Source organism: Bombina bombina, chromosome 1 (assembly GCF_027579735.1).
Source record: "Bombina bombina isolate aBomBom1 chromosome 1, aBomBom1.pri, whole genome shotgun sequence".
NCBI lineage: Eukaryota > Metazoa > Chordata > Amphibia > Anura > Bombinatoridae > Bombina > Bombina bombina.
In genome coordinates, this window is record NC_069499.1 from 1,294,347,977 (window position 1) to 1,294,367,976 (window position 20,000).

Genomic DNA, 20,000 nt, shown 5'->3' on the forward strand with positions numbered 1-20,000 from the left:
AAATTATGAGGTAAAATATCTTCCTTTTTTTACATAGAGATGCTCAGGTGATATTTTCCTGTCAGCTCTTTACAGTTATACTAAATTACTTTCAAGTGATTTAGCATATGGGTATTATGTCCCTTTAACCCCTTAACGACCGACGAAGTATGGAGTACGTCCTCTAAAAAAAATACTCTTAACGACCGAGGAGGTACCCCGTACGTCGTCGGTCTTGAAAAGCGGTGGAAGCGATCCTGATCGCTTCCAGCCGCTTCCCGGTTATTGCAGTGATGCCTCGATAAAGAGGCATCCTGCAATAACCTTTCTTACCCATCCGATGCATAGAGAGCCACTCCGTGGCCCTCTCTGCATCAGACATCGATGGCCGCAATTGTTGGTTGGTGGGCGCCCATCGATGGCGTGCATAATGCTAGAGGGGGCGGGATCGGTGTCGCCGGGGGCACGCATGGACGTGCATGCATAGGGGGCGGCAGCGGGCGGGTGGGAACCATTACACTATAGAACATTTTTATAAATTAAGTGGGAGAAAGGGGGGTGGGAATTAGGAATTTAAATTGATCTAAGGGATCTGGGAGGGTGTGGGGAGTTGGTCTTTGGGGGTGGGGGAATCTACACTACAGGAAAAAAAAGTAAACATTTTTAAAAAAAACACAATTTTATTGTAAAGATGGCTCCCAATAAGGTAGAGGGGGAGGGATCGGGGAGGTTGGGGGCTAAGGGGGGATCCTACACAGCAGCATATGTAAATATGTTCCAGAAAAATAAAATAAAAGATACCTTTTATTTTAGTACTGGCAGACACTTTGCCATTACTTAAGATGGCGGGACAATTGTGGGTTGGGGGAGGGAAAAGAGCTGTTTGGGAGGGATCAGGGGGTGTGATGTCTCAGGTGGGAGGCTGATCTCTACACTAAAGCTAAAATTAACCCTGCAAGCTCCCTACAAGCTATCAAATTAACCCCTTCACTGCTAGCCATAATACATGTGTGATGCGCAGCAGCATTTAGCGGCCTTCTAATTACCAAAAAGCAACACCAAAGCCATATATGTCTGCCATTTACAACCATTTGTGCCATAATTGCACAAGTTGTTTGTAATTAATTTCAGTGAGAAACCTAAAGTTTGTGAAAAAGTGAACGTTTTTTTTAATTTGATCACATTTGGTGGTGAAATGGTGGCATAGAATATACCAAGATAGGCCTAGATCAATACTTGGGGTTGTCTACTACTCTAAAGCTAAAATTAACCCTACAAGCTCCCTAATTAACCCCTTCACTGCTGGGCATAATACACGTGGGGTGCGCAGCGGCATTTAGCGGCCTTCTAATTACCAAATAGCAATGCCAAAGCCATATAAGTCTGCTATTTCTGAACAAAGGTGATCCCAGAGAAGCATTTACAACATTTATGCCATAATTGCACAAGTTGTTTGTAAATAATTTCAGTTAGAAACTGATCGCATTTGGCGGTGAAATGGTGGCATGAAATATATCAAAATGGGCCTAAATCAATACTTTGGGATGTTTTCTAAAAAAAAAAATATATATATATATATATATATATACATGTTAAGGGATATTCAGGGATTCCTGAAAGATATCAGTGTTCCAATGTAACTAGCACTAATTTTGAAAAAAAGTGGTTTGGAAATAGCAAAGTGCTACTTGTATTTATTGCCTAAATAAAGAACATGTAAACATTGGGTATTTCTAAACTCAGGACAAAATTTTGAAACTATTTAGCATGGGTGTTTTTTGGTGGTTGTAGATATGGAACTGATTTTGGGGGGTCAAAGTTAGAAAAAGTGTATGTTTTTTTTCTCCTTTTTCCCCTCATATTTTATAAATGTTTTTATAGTAAATTATAAGATATGATGAAAATGTTATTTGTAGAAAGTCCATTTAATGGCGAGAAAAACGGTATATAATATGTGTGTGTGCAGTAAATGAGTAAAAGGAAAATTACAGCTAAACACAAACACAGCAAAAATGTAAAAATAGCCTTGGTCCCAAATGGACAGAAAATTGAAAAGTGTGGTGGTCATTAAGGGGTTAACTCACTGAAATTATTTACATACTACTTGTGCAATCATTACAAAAATAATTTGTAAAAGCTTCTCTGGGATCCCCTGTGTTCGGAAATAACAGACCTACATAGACGTTGCCATTGCTTTTTGGTAATTAGAAGGCTGCTAATTGCAGCTGCGAGTGCGCACCACATTCTAAAATTTCTGGCAGTGAATGGGGTTAATTAGTTAGCTGTTAAGGGTAATAGTATTGTAGTGTTACCCTCCCACCTCCCTGAAATTAATTTTATTTATTTTCTGCAGTGTAGGATCCCCCTCCCAGTGGTCTCCGCCATCTTAGGTACTAGCTGCATCCAGTCATGTCTGTGCTTACATATAATTTAAAAGGATATAAAACCCAATTTCCATCTAAAGGGGAGGAGAGTCCACTGCTTCATTCATCACTTGTGGGGAATTAGAACCTGGCCACCAGGAGGAGGCAAAGACACCCCAGCCAAAGGCTTAAATACCTCCCCCACTTCCCTCATCCCCCAGTCATTCTTTGCCTTTCGTCACAGGAGGTTGGCAGAGAAGTGCCGGAAGATTCAGAGTAGTCTCTTATGGAAGGTAGTACTCTTCACAATGGGACTGGAGTTTTCAGTAGTCCTGTCAGCCTCTCAGTGAGAGCATGGGTGAAAGTTAGAGTCCGGAGATGCAGGGGAAGTTTCCTGCGAAACCATCCCGACTCATATTCACAGCTCCTTAAGCAATCAGCGTTGACGATTTTTTCGCTGCCTGCTTTTATTCTCTCAAGTCCATGTCAGGAGTGACGCTACTAACCTGTCACACTTGAAGGGCCGTGTTCCTGTTCCACAGCGTTGATTCTGGTAAGATCGTTTCATTTAATATATATATATATATATATATATATGATAACACAGTGTGTGACTCCTTTTATCTGTATAGAATGTAGGATAATACCCTCGGAAGGGGGTTATGGAACAGGTGGGATTTTAATATACATAATGTTTATTGTGTATTTTGCTGCACTTGTGTGAGATGAGGCTCTGTCAGTGTGGAACTGTTAGAGTCCATGTGACCGGGTGTGGCCTCAGTAACTTCCTCTTTCTCGACCTGTGTTCGGAGGAGACGAAAGCTGTTTAAGCTGTTTCTTGTAGTCCGGGTCATAGGAGGTGGTGAGTGCCCTGGCCATTGGGATATAAAGGTGCCATTTAATCAATAATCAAGTCCGTAATAAAGGCGCAAGCTATGGAGAACTCTGATATGTTGGAGGATACTCCTTTTTTATCTAAACCTGCTAACTGTGTATACTGTGAGGAGATTCCGGTGGAACCGCCGTTACAGCTCTTTCACATGTTATGACAATATTACTACTTCCAAAAAGAATAGAGTATTTAGTACAACTGAGCCGTCCACCTCTGAGGGTTCTCCGTCCCATGAGGTGCGTTCCCTTCAAGCATCTACGATTACACAAGCAGTGCCCCAGGGCACTACTAACCCTCCTGCGGGAGGGGCCCTTTGGCATATTTCGCTGATCAATTGCAGAGGGTGGTCTCTGCGGCCATAAATGCAATGCCTCGTCCTACTAAGCTATCTGTCTCAGGGGTCTTCGACTCCGCTTGATATCTCGGCCAGATTATCTGCGGAGTAGGACAATTCCGACTTATCGGAGGATGTCGCTTCGAGTCGGAATCGACTACTTCTAGGCCTCCGTCTGCGGAGGAACCAGATTTCAAATTTAAGATGGAGCATTTGCGTTTCCTGCTGAAGAAAGTGCTTGCTACGCTGGAGGTTCTGGAACCAAAGCTACCTGAGGAACCTTTGATCCCTAAATTGGATAGGGTTTACGAGGACAGGATAGGGCCCCAGGCCTTCCCGGTTCCTATTAAAATGGCGAACATTATTAAAAATGAATGGGAGAAACTAGGTTCGCCCTTTTCTCCCTCGCCGTCTTTTAAGAAGCTTTTCCCTGTTCCGGATGCACAGCTTGAACTGTGGGGAACCATCCCTAAGGTGGATGGTGTTATCTCCACGCTCGCTAAGAGAACGACCATTCCGCTTTGAGGATAGCTCCTCTTTTAAGGAACCCATGGATTCAAAGATAGAGTCCATGTTGCGGAAGATGTTCCAACTGACGGGGTTCATTTTCCAACCGGCGGCGGCTGTTGCTGCGGTGGCTGGTGTGGCTCCCTATTGGTGTGACGCACTAGCAGCAATGGTCGAGGTGGAGACCCCCATCGAGGAGATTTTGGATCGAATCAAAGCCTTAAGGGTAGCGCATTCGTTCATTTGTGATGCTAACATGAAGATTATTCGACTGAATGCTAAGTTTTCAGGATTTTCTGTTTTAGCTCGCAGGGCTCTGTGGCTAAAATCGTGGTCTGCAGACATGACATCTAAGTCTCGCTTGTTTTCCCTTCCATTCAAGGGGAAGGTTTTGTTTGGCCCGGGCCTAGATTCTATTATAGCTACAGTCACGGATGGCAAGGGTGCCTTCTTACCTCATGATAAGAAAGCTAAACCTAATGGATCTACTTTTCATCCCTTTCGTGCAGACAAGTCTCAGCGCCAGCAGCCTTCCGCAAAATCTAATGGCAAGGGATCTTGGAAGCCAGCAAACTCTTGGAACAAGTCCCAGCAGAACAAGAAGCCTGTCGAGTCAAAATCTGTATGAAAGGGCGGCCCCCAACCGGTCCTTGGACCTGGTAGGGGCCAGACTATCTCTTTTTATGTGGGCCTGGAGGGGAGACGTTACAGACTTTTGGGTCCTGGAGGTAGTCACCCAGAGGTACAGGATAGGTTTCAAATCGTATCCGCCCAGAGGCAGGTTTCTCCTGTCAAACATCTCTTCAAAACCAGAAAAGAGAGAAGCCTTCCTGGGATGTTTGAAGGATCTCTCATCTCTCGGGGTAATCATCCCAGTTCCTCATGCAGAAAGAGGTCTGGGGTATTATTTAAACCTTTTCGTGGCCCCAAAGAAGGAGGGTACGTTTTGTCCAATTCTGGACCTAAAGGCCCTTAACAAGTTTTTGTCTGTCCCATCGTTCAAGATGGAGACGATCAGGTCAATTCTGCCCCTGGTTCAAGAGGGGCAATTCAGGACATCTTACTTTCATGTTCCATTCCTCAAGGATCATTTCAAATTCCTAAGGTTCGCCTTCCTGGACCAGCACTTCCAGTTTGTGGCCCTTCTGTTTGGTCTGGCGACGGCCCCAAGAGTCTTTACAAAGGCTCTGGGAGCTCTTCTCGCAGTAGCGAGAGCCAGAGGAATTGCAGTGGCTCCGTATCTTGATGAAATCCTGGTCCAGGCTCCATCCTACAGTCTGGCGGAGGATCATTAGAGAGCTCTCCTACTTCTACTTCGATCCCATGGGTGGAAGATAAACGAAGGGAAGAGTTCATTGGTCCCCAGCAAAAGGGTGGAGTTCCTGGGTACGATAATAGATTCTTCTGCGATGAAGATATTCCTGACACACCAGAGACATTGCAAACTGGCAACCAACTGTCTAGCCCTGCAGACATCCTCCAGGACATCTGTGGCCTGATGTATGGAGGTAATCGGCTCATGGTATCCAGCATAGATGTCATTCCATTCGCCAGGTTTCATCTCAGACCTCTGCAGCTGTGCATGTTGAGATAATGGAACGGCGATCATTCAGACTTGTCCCAACAGATATCTCTGGACAGATCAGTGAGGGAGTCCCTGTCTTGGTGGACCCGACCGGGCCAGTTGTCCCAGGGGACTTCTTTCCTGAGACCATCCTGGGAGATTGTAACCACAGATGCAAGTCTATCAGGTTGGGGAGCCGTTTGGGGTGCCAGAAAGGCACAAGGCAGATGGACTCAAGAGGAATCGAGCCTACCTTTAAACATTCTGGAACTTTGAGCGATTTTCAACGCTTTGAAGGCTTGGCCCCCTCTGGGGTCATCCCAATTCATCTGATTCCAATTGGACAACATCTCCTCGGTGGCTTATATAAACCACCAGGGGGGGAAGAGAAGCTCCCTAGCAATGAGGAAAGTATTTCGGATTCTGGAATGGGCGGAGACTCACAATTGTTCGTCTCAGCGATCCACATTCCAGGTGTAGACAAAAGCGGATTTCTGAGCAGACAGACCTTTCATCTGGGGGAATGGTCTCTCCACCCCGAGATGTTTGCGGTGATCTGCAGCAGATGGGGGACACAGGAAATAGATCTCATGGTGTCTACACTCAATTGAAAGCTACCCAGATACGGGTCGCGATCCAGGGATCCCTAGGCAGAACTGATAGACGCCTTGGCGGTACCCTGGGACTTCAACCTAATCTACATATTTCCACCGTTGCCTCTACTACCTCGAGTAGTGGCCCGCATCAAGCAGGAGCAAGGTTCGGCTATTCTGATTGCTCCGTCGTGGCCGCGGAGGACGTGGTTTGCTGATCTAGTGGCGATGTCTTGTCGCATGGACCTGCTAGTTCAAGGTCCTTTTCTACAAAATCTCGCCAAGAGAGGCTTTTCGGACACTCATCCAGGCCAGGAAGCTGGTCATTAGATGCATATACCACATGGTGTGGAGGACTTACTTGTCCTGGTGTGAGGCACAAGGTCAAGGTATCCAGGATTTTGGCTTTTCTGCAGGATGGTCTGGATATGGGTCTTACCGCCAGTTCCCTAAGGGGACAGATCTCGGCTTTATTGGTACTGTTGCACAAGAAGCTGGTGGAGCTTCCTGATATTCAATCCTTTGTTCAGGCTCTGGTTAGGATTAGACCGGTTTTCAGGAATCTGGCTCCTCCCAGGAGCTTAAACTTGTTGCTTAAGGTCTTGCAGAAAGCTCTGTTTGAGCCTATGCATGCTCTGGACATTTAAGATTCTCTCATATAAGGTCCTGTTGTTATTGGCTATTGCTTCGGCACGCAGAGTCTCTGAGTTGGTGGCCTTACGATTTGAGCCTCCTTACTTGGTTTTTCATACTGACAAAGCCGTTCTGCAAACCGGTTTGGGATTTCTTCCCAAGGTAATGTTGAGTCATAACATTAACCAGGAAACAGTGGTTCCTTCCTTGTGTCCTAACCCATCCTCTTCAAAGGAGAGGTTACTTCATAATCTGGATGTGGTTCGGGCCTTAAAGTTTTATCTTCAAGCCACGAAGGAGTTCAGACAAACGTCGTCCTTATTCATTGTGTATTCTGGAAGGCTCAGGGGTCAGAGGGCCTCTGCAACTTCTCTATCCTTTTTGGTTGAGGAGTATGATCCGTCTGGCTTATGAGACAGCGGGACACAATCCTCCTCAGAGGATTACGGCTCATTCGACTAGAGCGGTGGCCTTTTCTTGTGCCTTTAAGAATGAGGCTTCTATGGAGCAGATTTGCTATGCAGCTACCTGGTCATCTTTACATAATTTTGCAAAATTTTACAAATTTGATGTTTTTGCTTCGGCGGAAGCAGCTTTTGGGAGAAAGGATCTGCAGGCTGTGGTGCCCTCAGTATAGGGTCCGCCTCCTTTACCCTCCCGTTTTCTTCATTAAGTGTCCTCTAGAGCTTGGGTATTTGTTCCCACAAGTGATGAATGAAGCAGTAGACTCTCCTCCCCTTTAGATGGAAAACATAAATTATGTTTACCTGATAATTTCATTTCCATCGTGGGGAGGGGAGTCCACTGCACCCGCCCGTTCTCCGGTGGGCGGACCCAAATTTATTTTTTGTTCTTCTGGCACCATTTATACCTTGATATTTCTCCTACTGTTCCTTGTTCCCTTTGCAGAATGACTGTGGGATGAGGGAAGTGGGGGAGGTATTTAAGCCTTTGGCTGGGGTGTCTTTGCCTTCTCCTGGTGGCAGGTTTTTATTTCCCACAAGTGATGAATGAAGTAGTGGACTCTCCTCCCCACGATGGAAATGAAATTATCAGCTACGCATAATTTGTTATTTTTCTTTCATGATTCAGATAAAGCAGTGTTTTCCAAACGCTGTCCTCACGTACCCCCAACAGGCCTGGTTTTCATTACAGCTGAACTAGTGCACAGGTGAAGTAATCAGCTGATCAGTAACCATAGTTAATAACCTGCTCTCACCCATCAGCTGATTATTTCACCTGTGCACTTGTTAAGCTATAATGAAAACCAGGCCTGTTGTAGGTACGTGAGAACCACATTGGGAAAACAAACCTTCTAATTTACTTCTATTATCAATTTCCTTCTAAATACAGGGAGATTCCACAGCTGCATTCATTACTTTTGGGAATGCAGACCCTGGTCACCAGGAGGAGGAAAAGTCTTAAATACCTCAACCACCTCCCTCATCCCCCAGTCATTCTTTCGTAACAGGAGGTTGGCAGAGAAGTGTCGGAAGATTACGGAGTAGTTCCTTATGGAGGGTAGTACTAGATGGGACTGGAGTTTGAAGTAGTCTTGTCAGCCTCTTAGTGAGAGCATTGATGAAAGCTTGAGTCCGGAGATGCAGGGAGAGTCTTTCTGCGAAACCATCCCGACTTATATTAACATATTAACAGCTCCATAAGCAATCAGCATTGACGAGTTTCGCTGCCTGCTTTTCTGCACTCAAGTCCATGTCAGAGCACTGCTACAATCTGTCAAACTCGAAAGACCGTGTTGCTGTTCCACGGCATTAATTCTGGTAAGATTGTTTCAATTTTTACACGATTTTTAACGTTAGAAGACAGGGTCTCAGTGGGACTCCTTTATCTTTATGGAATCAAGGTTAATATCTCCGGAGGGGGATTATTGAACAGTGGGGGTTTTAATCATGTTTGTTATGTGATTTTAACTGCTTATGTGTAAGTGACGTTTGGGGCTCATAGGACTTTACGGAGCGTACAGGTTATTTTCGAGCTGCACAGTTTGATGGACTGGTGCACTTTTCTTAGCGGGAGTGAATCCTGCACGTTACACCACGTGACCGGGTGCGGTCACATTTTTGTTTCCCATTTCCGTATTCCTGACCTTGCAACTGCGGAGAGGATCCGTTTTTTCTACCTGTCTGGGTCATAGGAGGTGGTGAATGCCCCAGCCATTGGGGGTGTAAGGTTCCAATTGTTTTTTGACCATAATTTACTTAGTCGAGTTATGGAGGATTCTGATATGTTAGAGGGGGTTTCCTCTGATTCAGATTTTGATACCTGTGTTTATTGTGAGGAGGCCCAGGTATCCCAGCCCTCTCAATTATGTTCCGTATGCCGCAATAGAGTGTTTTCATCTCCCATGTTGGAACATTAGAGACCACTGAGCCATCCGCCTCTGAGGATTCGGCATCCCGTGAGGTGCGTTCCCCAACATCTTTGGTTCCTATATAAAAGACAAAACAAATGGGCGCCTCATGTGCAGTATCATCAAATAAGCACAAAGCCACAGAAAAAAAGCCAAATGGGTACTCACAAGGCTCTGGTGCACACCTATGTGCTTGTAGGGACAGGCTGCAGATTTTATCAGGTGTGACAGCTCACCCACAGAGGATATCAGTCATTAACTGTAGTAGAAAGATAAAACACAGAAAAAGCACCAAATTGTGCAGATCACAAAGGATATGGTGTTTGACTTAGCACAAAGGAAGATTGGGTACTCACATGTTAGATGAGCACACTTATGTGTTAGTATGAGCAAGCTGGCATATTATGGTAAGGTGTGTCAGCTCACCACCAAGGGACTTTTCCTTAGGATGCAATATCCAAAAGTGGCAGACTTCTGTGTGTTAGGTTCCACTTCAAGCAGGTGCAGGCAGGTAAAATCACTCACAAGAGTATTTTTACAAATTAAAAAATACAATTTATTTAAAACAAATTAAAATACATGTACAAAAGAGTGAACTAGGGGCATGCAGTCAAGCCCCCTGTAAATGCAACTCGTTTCTCGGCTCATACGCCGTTTCCTCAGGCATATTTCTTCTATAAGATACGACGAGTCCACGGATTCATCCTTTACTTGTGGGATATTATCCTCCTGCTAACAGGAAGTGGCAAAGAGTACCACAGCAGAGCTGTCTATATAGTTCCTCCCTTGACTCATCCCCCCGTCATTCTCTTTGCCTACTCTAAGTACTAGGAAGGGTAAAGTGAAAGAGGTGATAAAATGTTAGTTTTTATTTTCTTCAAGCAAGAGTTTTTTATTTTAAATGGTACTGGTGTGTACTATTTTCCCTCAGGCAGCAGATGGATGAAAACTTCTGCCTGGAGTCTGATGATCTTAGCATTTGTCACTAAGATCCAGAGCAGTTCCCACAGAATGGCTGAGGAGTACTTAAGAAACTTCAGTGTGAGGAACGTTTTTCATGCTATAAGCAGTGAGGTATTTTCAGTCATTTTTTTCTGGAGAGACTGTGGTATTTCAGAATTGGCTGACAGTATCCCCATGAGGGAAAGGGTAAGCAGTAATCCTAAAATATATAGAGGCGTATTACTGAGCTTGCATATATGGGCTAAGAAAAAATGGTTGACACTGAGTTTTGAATGTTTGTGGGCAAACGTCTACATTACTGGGAGTGCTGATAACGTTTTTTCATGCTAATGAGAGGGTACACATGGCTTTCTTTTTGGGTTTAGGAACCAACATGGCTAGTTTTAGACCGCTCTGGTGTGGTTCATTTGGGCTGAGAGACATCGAGTGAGATGGACGGGGCCTATTTTTGCGCCTCAGTTGCGCAGTTGTTTTTGTCAGGCAAGCAGCAAGCTCCAACTCTGGTAGGCCCTTGTGAGATGTATTGGGCCAAATCAAAGCTTTAAGCCGGTTTTGCAGACCCCTGAGGGCAGGTAGGCGCCACAGCAGGGCTGTGGCGAGGTGCAGGGGGTGTTTTTTATTGATATAAACGTTTATTAATTATCCGTTTTTTCTAGTAAGGGTTAAGTGTTCCTTTCCTTGTGGGGCAAACTTAGCTGCATAGTTTGGATGCTTCTATCATAAAATTGGAATGATTTGATTGTTTTAAAGCAGTTTTGAAAAACTTGTATGCTTTTTTTTCTCTTAAAGGCGCAGTACCGTTTTTTAAGATTGTTATTTATTTCACTAAATAAAGTGTTTTCAATCCTGTTTGTGGTCATTACTAGCCTGTTTAACATGTCTGACATTGAGGAAAGCCAATGTTCCATGTGTTTAGAAGCCATTGTGGAACCCCCACTTAAAATGTGTCCCTCATGCACTGAAAGGGCCTTAAATTGCAAAGAACATATTTTAGCTGATAAAAGTATGTCGCAGGATGATTCTCAGTCAGAAGAGAATCAGGTTATGCCATCTAATTCTCCTCAAGTGTCACAACCATTAACGCCCGCACAAGCGACGCCAAGTACTTCTAGTGCATCTAATTCTTTCACCCTGCAAGATATGGCCGCAGTTATGAATACTACCCTCACTGAGGTTTTATCTCAACTGCCTGGATTGCAGGGGAAGCGCAGTAGGTTTGGTGTGAGAGTAAATGCTGAGCCCTCTGACGCTTTATTAGCCATCTCCGATGTACCCTCACAATGTTCTGAGTTGGGGGTGAGGGAATTGCTGTCTGAGGGAGAGCTTTCTGATTCAGGAAAGATGTTCCCTCAAACAGACTCAGATATGACGGCTTTTAAGTTTAAGCTAGAACACCCCCGCTTGTTGCTCAGGGAGGTTTTGGCGACTCTGGATGATTGTGACCCAGAGAAATTGTGTAAAATGGATATATATCTAGAGGTTCCTATTTACACTAATGTTTTTCCGGTCCCTAAGAGGATTTTGGACATTGTTACTAAGGAGTGGGATAGACCAGGTATTCCGTTCTCTCCCCCTCCTACTTTTAAGAAAATGTATGCCATATCTGACACCATTCGGGATTCGTGGCAGACGGTCCCTAAGGTGGAGGGAGCTATTTCTTCCCTGGCTAAGCGTACAACTATACCTATTGAGGACAGTTGTGCTTTTAAAGATCCTATTGATAAAAAATTAGAGGGTCTTCTAAAGAAAATATTTATTCATCAGGGTTTTCTTCTGCTACCTATAGCGTGCATTGTTTCTGTAACTACTGCAGCTGCTTTTTGGTTTGAGGCTCTAGAGGAGGCTATTAAGGTTGAGACCCCATTAGATGATATTCTGGACAGAATTAGGGCTCTCAAGCTAGCTAATTTTTTCATTACAGATGCCGCTTTTTATCTGGCTAAATTAGCGGCAAAGAATTCAGGTTTTGCCATTTTAGCGCATAGATCGTTATGGCTTAAGTCCTGGTCTGCTGACGTGTCATCAAAATCTAAGCTTTTAGCTATTCCTTTCAAGGGTAAGACCCTATTCACGGCTGAACTGAAAGAGATCATTTAAGACATCACTGGAGGAAAAGGCCATGCCCTTCCTCAGGATAAGACAAATAAGATGAGGACCAAACATAATAATTTTCGTTCTTTTCGAAACTTCAAAGGTGGTCCCCCTACCTCCTCCCCTGCCGCAAAGCAGGAGGGGAATTTTGCACAATCCAAGTCAGTCTGGAGACCTAACCAGACCTAGAATAAGGGTAAACAGGCCAAGAAGCCTGCTGCTGCCACCAAGACAGCGTGAAGGGGCAGCCCCCGATCCGGGACCGGATCTAGTAGGGGGCAGACTTTCTCTCTTTGCTCAGGCTTGGGCAAGAGACGTTCAGGACTCCTAGGCTTTAGAAATCGTGACCCAGGGGTATCTTCTAGACTTCAAAGGGTCTCCTCCAAGGGGGAGATTTCATCTTTCATGGTTGTCTGTAAACCAGACAAAAAGAGAGGCCTTCTTACGCTGTGTAGAAGACCTATATACTATGGGGGTAATCTGCCCAGTTCCAAGATCAGATCAGGGGCAGGGGTTTTACTCCAATCTGTTCGTGGTTCCCAAAAAAGAGGGAACCTTCAGACCGATTTTAGATCTCAAGATCCTAAACAAATTTCTCAGAGTCCCATCCTTCAAGATGGAGACCCATTCGGACAATTTTACCAATGATCCAGGAGGGTCAATATATGACCACCGTGGATTTGAAGGATGCGTATCTTCACATTCCTATCCACAAAGATCATCACCAGTTCCTCAGGTTCGCCTTGCTGGACAAGCATTACCAGTTTTTGGCTCTTCCCTTCGGGTTGGCCACAGCTCCCAAAATTTTCACAAAAGTGCTAGGGTCCCTTTTGGGGGTTCTAAGGCCGCGGGGCATAGCAGTGGCGCCTTATCTGGACGATATCTTAATTCAGGCGTCAACTTACCAACTAGCCAAATCTGACACGGACATCGTGTTGGCTTTTCTAAGATCTCACGGGTGGAAGGTGAACGTAAAGAAGAGTTCACTTATCCCTCTAACAAGAGTTCCATTCCTGGGAACTCTGATAGATTCAGTAAACATGAACATTTTTCTGACGGAGGTCAGAAAATCAAAGATCTTAACCACCTGCCGAGCACTTCATTCCATTCCTCGGCCGTCAGTGGCTCAGTGTATAGAGGTAATTGGACTAATGGTAGCGGCAATGGACATAGTTCCGTTTGCTCGCTTGCATCTCAGACCACTGCAACTATGCATGCTCAGACAGTGGAATGGGGATTATGCAAATTTATCTGGATCTGGATCAAGAGACCAGAGACTCTCTTCTTTGGTGGTTGTCACAGGATCATCTGTCCCAGGGAATGTGTTTCCGCAGGCCAGCATAAGTCATAGTGATGACGGACGCCAGCCTATTGGGCTGGGGTGCAGTCTGGAATTCCCTGAAAGCACAGGGTGTGTGGACTCAGGAGGAGGCTCTCCTTCCAATAAATATTCTAGAACTGAGATCAATATTCAACGCGCTTCAGGCGTGGCCTCAACTGGCTTCGGCCAGATTCATAAGATTACAGTCGGACAATATCACGACTGTAGCATATATCAATCATCAGGGGGGAACAAAGAGTTCTCTAGCGATAATAGAGGTTTCCAAAATAATTCGATGGGCAGAGACTCACTCTTGCCATCTATAAGCAGTGTATATCCCAGGAGTGGAGAACTGGGAAGCGGATTTTCTAAGTCGTCAGACTTTTCATCCGGGGGAGTGGGAGCTCCATCCGGAGGTGTTTGCACAATTGATTCATCAATGGGGCACACCAGAATTGGATCTGATGGCATCTTGTCAGAATGCCAAACTTCCTTGTTACGGGTCCAGATCAAGGGATCCCCAAGCAATACTGATAGATGCTCTAGCAGTACCTTGGTCGTTCAACCTTGCTTATGTGTTTCCACCATTTCCTCTCCTTCCTCGTCTGATTGCCAGAATCAAACAGTAGAGGGCTTCAGTGATTTTGATAGCACCTGCGTGGCCACGCAGGACTTGGTATGCAGACCTGGTGGAAATGTCATCTCTACCACCGTGGACACTGCCACTGAGACAGGACCTTCTAATTCAAGGTCTGTTCCAGCATCCAAATCTAGTTTCTCTGCGGCTTACTGCCTGGAAATTGAATGCTTGATTTTATCTAAGTGAGGATTCTCTGAGTTGGTCATAGATTCCTTGATTCAGGCTTGAAAGCCTGTCACTAGGAAGATTTACCATAAGATATGGCGTAAATATCTTTATTGGTGTGAATCCAAAGGCTACTCATGGAGTAAGATCAGTATTCCTAGGATTTTGTCCTTTCTCCAAGAAGGATTGGAGAAAGGTTTATCAGCTAGATCCTTAAAGGGACAGATATCTGCTTTGTCAATTTTACTTACACAAGCGTCTGGCAGATGTTCCAGACGTTCAGTCATTTTGTCAGGCTTTGGTTAGAATTAAGCCTGTGTTTAAACCTGTTGGTCCGCCATGGAGTTTGAATTTAGTTCTTAAAGTTCTTCAAGGGGTTCCGTTTGAACCTATGCATTCCATAGATATTAAGCTTCTATCTTGGAAAGTTCTGTTTTTAGTTGCTATCTCTTCGGCTCGAAGAGTTTCTGAACTATCTGCATTGCAATGCGATTCGCCTTATCTTGTTTTCCATTCTGATAAGGTGGTTTTGCGTACCAAACCTGGATTCCTTCCTAAGTTTGTTACTAATAAGAATATTAATCAGGAAATTGTTGTTCCTTCCCTGTGTCCTAATCCTTCCTCTAAGAAGGAGCGTCTTTTGCGCAACTTGGACGTGGTTTGTGTTTTGAAGTTTTACTTGCAAGCGACCAAAGATTTCCGTCAAACATCTTCTCTGTTTGTTGTCTATTCTGGAAAGCGTAGAGGTCAAAAAGCTATGGCTACCTCTTTCTTTTTGGTTGAGAAGCATCATCCGTTTGGCATACGAGACTGCTGGACAGCAGCCTCCTGAACGAATTACAGCTCACTCTACTAGAGCGGTGGCTTCCACATGGGCTTTTAAAAATTATGCTTCTGTTGAACAGATTTGGAAGGCTGCGACTTGGTCTTCACATCATACCTTTTCCAAATTTTCCAAATTTGATACTTTTGCTTCTTCGGAGGCTATTTTTGGGAGAAAGGTTCTTCAAGCAGTGGTGCCTTCTGTTTAGGCATCTGTCTTGTCCCTCCCGTTCATCCGTGTCCTGTAGCTTTGGTATTGTATCCCACAAGTAAAGGATGAATCCGTGGACTCGTCGTATCTTATAGAAGAAAAGTAAATTTATGCTTACCTGATAAATTGATTTCTTCTATGATACGAGTCCACGGCCCGCCCTGTCAATTTAAGACAGATTATATTTTTTTGATTTACAACTTCAGTCACCTCTGCACCTTTTAGTTTCTCCTTTTTCTTCCTGTACCTTCGGTCGAATGACTGGGGGGGTGGAGTCAAGGGAGGAGCTATATAGACAGCTCTGCTGTGGTGCTCTTTGCCACTTCCTGTTAGCAGGAGGATAATATCCCGCAAGTAAAGGATGAATCTGTGGACTCGTCGTATCATAGAAGAAATCAATTTATCAGGTAAGCATAAATTACTACTGTCCTGCTTTATAGATCTACTATCTAGTGCCAACTAACATTTGTATACAATGTAATCATGAATATAAAACATTCTTTCACATTCATATTATACAACATATGATATATTCACAGCAGTTTTCCTACCATATACAGTTCATCATCAACAACATATTCCAATGTTAACATACAAGCAAATAAACTAATATCCTATAACATTTTGGGTATATATATTATGTATTACAAATTTCTTCTGTTTTCTCTTTGGAATCTTAGGTCACTCTTTCTACTCTGAGGACCTGGTCTTCTGAGTTTTTACCAGTTGGGTTCTTTCTGAAGCAGATCCTTTTTTCTGGGAGAGTTCATCAGGAGATTGAGGAACTCTCCTTTGGTGTGTCCTTTTGACGGATCTGTACCTTTGGTGGGATCAGATCTAGGTTCTCTGATCGTTCATGCCTATCCTAGTCTTGCCCTTAGGGGATCGTATCAGGGATTCTTAAGTAGATCTCTGGATCTTTTCGGTGCTGGAGAGGTTTATTCTTCCTTGTTCCCTTTGACTATGTCTCCTTTTCTGGGTTAATTCAGTCTGTCAGGGGTAGACATCAGGGTACCTGATTGCTCCTTTTTTGTGCTACGACTCCTTTTCGTGGTTGTGCTTCTCCATTATGGGTGATCCTTATTATGGAGTTTGACAGGGTCTTCGCCCTTGGTGTTTTGATGTATCATTAAAGGGGGTTTTCGGAAAGGTATCAGTTATTTCCTCAGCTTGTAGCTGGTCCCTTGTTTTACTCTTTGGGTTGACATCCATCCCCCCCTGTTTTGGTGTGTGTGGGGGGGTGTTGGTTCTCTCTGATTTTATATTTCTTCTTGAGGTTCTCTCTGGTCTTTCCAGGGTGTCCTGGAGAAAGAGTTCTTAGCCGGTTCTTGTTAGGACGCATAGTTCTTAGCTGGTCAGACCTGGCTGTCGTTACAGGTGGGATTATCCGTCGCTTCTGTCTGGATATGTGGGCTCCTAAGCAGATCTAGATATCTGTTTCTGTTCTTTTCCTGAGGTCATGAACCCTTGGTGTTCATTTTCTTTTGCTACAACGCGGCCGGCGGTCAGGCAGTTGCGTTCAAATTTTGTCCTTCAGGACATTAGACTTTTTTTTTTTGGATCGATGCAGCAGGTGGTCCTTGAATTGTCTATTCATTGACCTGTTATGTTTCTGGAATTTCTTTCCAGGTCCTAGTATCTCTTGCAGTCGGGTAATCCGCCTTCTTGGGTCTTCTTTCTAAGGAGACTTTTTTTTGCGGGTTCTGCAAAGGGCTTCTCCCCCTTTTTTTCTGGGATCGTACCTTGAGGTCCTTTCAGATCTCTTTAGCATATTCTGTTGTCCTCCTTGTCAGGTTCGTGGAGGAGTGTTTCTTCGCCTGACCTCATAGTCAGCAGGACTCTCATCTCCTCAAGTTTGTGTGCTCTTTTTGGGACCAGTGATTTTGTGTGGTCCCTGACGTGAGCTCTTACGGTCCTAAATGTTGGGCAGTTACTTGGTCCTGCTAACTTTTTGGGGTATTTTGCTTCTGTTGAAGCAGTTTTCGGGAGTTGGGATTATTTTCAGGCTGTGGTGCCCTCAGATTGGGCCGCCTTATTGTTACCCCACGTTAGCATTCATTGTCCTCTATATCTTGGGTATTGTTTTCCCAAAAGTAATGAATGCAGCTGTGGACTCTCCCTGTATTTAGAAGGAAACAAAAATGATGACTTACCAGATAATTTCCTTTTCTTCGATACAGGGAGAGTCCACAGCTCCCGTCCGTGCTCTCCGGAGGGCGGCCCTAAATTTAAATTCACCCTGATGTTTCTCCTACTCTTCCTTGTTCCCTCGGCAGAATGACTGGGGGATGAGGGAGGTGGGGGAGGTATTTAAGCCTTTGGCTGGGGTGTCTTTGCCTCCTCCTGGTGGCCAAGTTCTGTATTCCCAAAAGTAATGAATGCAGCTGTGGACTCTCCCTGTATCGAAGGAAAGGAAATTATCTGTTAAGTCATTATTTTAGTTTTTTCTTTGTTTTCTTGTTTTTTTTTTTTTTTTTGAAAAGCAGGGATGTATGCATAGGAGCCGGCCCATTTCTAGACCATTATATGGCAGCCATTTTGCAAGAATTGTATCCATTTGCAAGAGCACTAGATGGCAGCACTATTTCCTGTCATGAAGTACTCCAGATGCCTACCTAGGTATTTCTTTAACACATAATATCATGGGAACAAATTTGATAATAGAAGTAAACTTTTAAAATATGGTATGCTCGGTCTGAATTACAAAATATTTTTTGGGGGGGTTTCATATCCCTTTAAATAGGAAAGTCTGCTTTTGTTATTCTATTTATTAAGATAATCTAGGGACTTTTATTCTATTTTTGCACAAAATACATCCCTTTTTGCAATTGTTTCACTTCACTCTCAAGGTAACTAAAATATTATGCACTTGTTTTAAACTACAGGCACATGTAGAAGATGGGGAATCAATATAAAATCTATATAGGTTGCATTCTGTTACATAATAGACCTTCCCAGTTGTCGTAATGTAGTGCATTTCAGGGTTTATCTGTTGTAAGTGTGCTAGACTAAAAATGCTATATGGATATGTAATGAATAAGTTTAGTTGATGTTAGAGATGATTCAAGGAAAAGTAGAGCTTCATCAAATATCTCTTTGGTTTCATAGAGGCCTATTTATCAAGCTCCGTATGGAGCTTGAGGGCCTGTGTTTCTGGCCCGTGTTTCTCTGCTCTATAACCCTGTCCGTCTGCTCTGAGCAGGCGGACAGAGATCGCCACAATTCAACCCGATCGAGTACTATCGGGTTGGTTGACACCTCCCTACTGGCGGCCGATTGGCCGCTAGTCTGCAGGGGGCGGCGTTGCACCAGCAGCTCACAAGATCTGCTGGTGCAATGCTGAATATGGAGAGCGTATTGCTCTCCGTATTCAGTGATGTCTGTCGGACCTGATCCGCACTGTTGGATCAGGTCCGACAGACATTTGGTAAATAGGCCTCATAGTCTGATGCCATATTCTGAATTGGTGGGTGTTTAATTGTTTCCTCGGGAGAAAACCTCCCAAAAGATTTTGGACTTAGTCCCTTCCTGTAAATATCCCTTTCTTCATGCTAGCGTTATTTCCTTTTCTTTTCCCCTTTATTTAGAGTTCATTTTCAGTCACCTAAATGCTGGTCATTTCTTTTAGAGTCTTCTTTTCCAGTCAAAAGTACACAATTATCTTACATTATGGTAAGCTTTCCCCTTGGTATAAACAGATCTGCAAAGTTAGCAATATTTTAAATAGAGTTTAATTAATCAGTAATGAAGATGCGCTTTAACTTACTTTTAAATGTAGCGCTGAAATTCAAATACCCTGCGCCTCGTACACCCACTTTAAAAAATTTTTTTTTGGTGAGCTAAAGGTTTGAAGTTGTTCTCTAGCCGTATGGCGCTCCTACTTTTTTTTGTAGCTATAGCACTGATTGAAGAACAGTTTAAACTGTTAGCTCACAAAATAATCTCATCTTTGGCGAGTACCATCTTCGGGGATTATTTTTTTTTTTTTTAGTTTTTTTTGGCCGTGTTTAGTTTTTTTTTATTTTAGGGGTTTTATTTATATTTTTTCCTGGGCAGTGCCCAGCCTAAGGTTAGGGGCTGTAAATTTAGTGGTGCGTTGGGGGTTGTGGCTGTTTAGGGGTTAATAGTGTAGTGGGTTACTTTTTGACGGTGGTGTGGTGGTTTAGGGGTTAATAGACTTGTTTAGAGCAACTGTTTCCTCTGGCCAACCTTTTACGCAACCTTTAAGATCTCATAAAAATGTTGAGCAGTAAATGGGATTGCGGTTGAGCGATCACATTTACTTTCAACATGTAATATAAGTGGACATTGCCTCCTAAAAAAACACCTTACTCCTAGTAATGGGAATAAGCAAGAAAACTGTGGGCTAGATTACCACTTGTAATATGGATTTAGGCGTAAAGAACACCTCAAACTTGCAATCGTGTTTACGCTCCTCGCGCTAACAATAGCGCTCCACTGGTAATCTGGCCCACAGTTTTCTGTCTTATTCTATTTTCTGTGTTGTTTTTTTTTTTACCCCCAACAAGATGATATCCACCCTCTCTCACA

At 43.9% G+C, this 20,000-nt stretch overlaps 1 protein-coding gene across 1 annotated transcript in view; it reads left to right on the top strand.

Annotated features, from left to right (window-relative positions):
- Positions 1-20,000, top strand: part of ANKRD27 (ankyrin repeat domain 27) — a 393,642-nt gene that overhangs the window by 202,704 nt on the left and 170,938 nt on the right. The gene's annotated exons all lie outside the window — the stretch shown is intronic.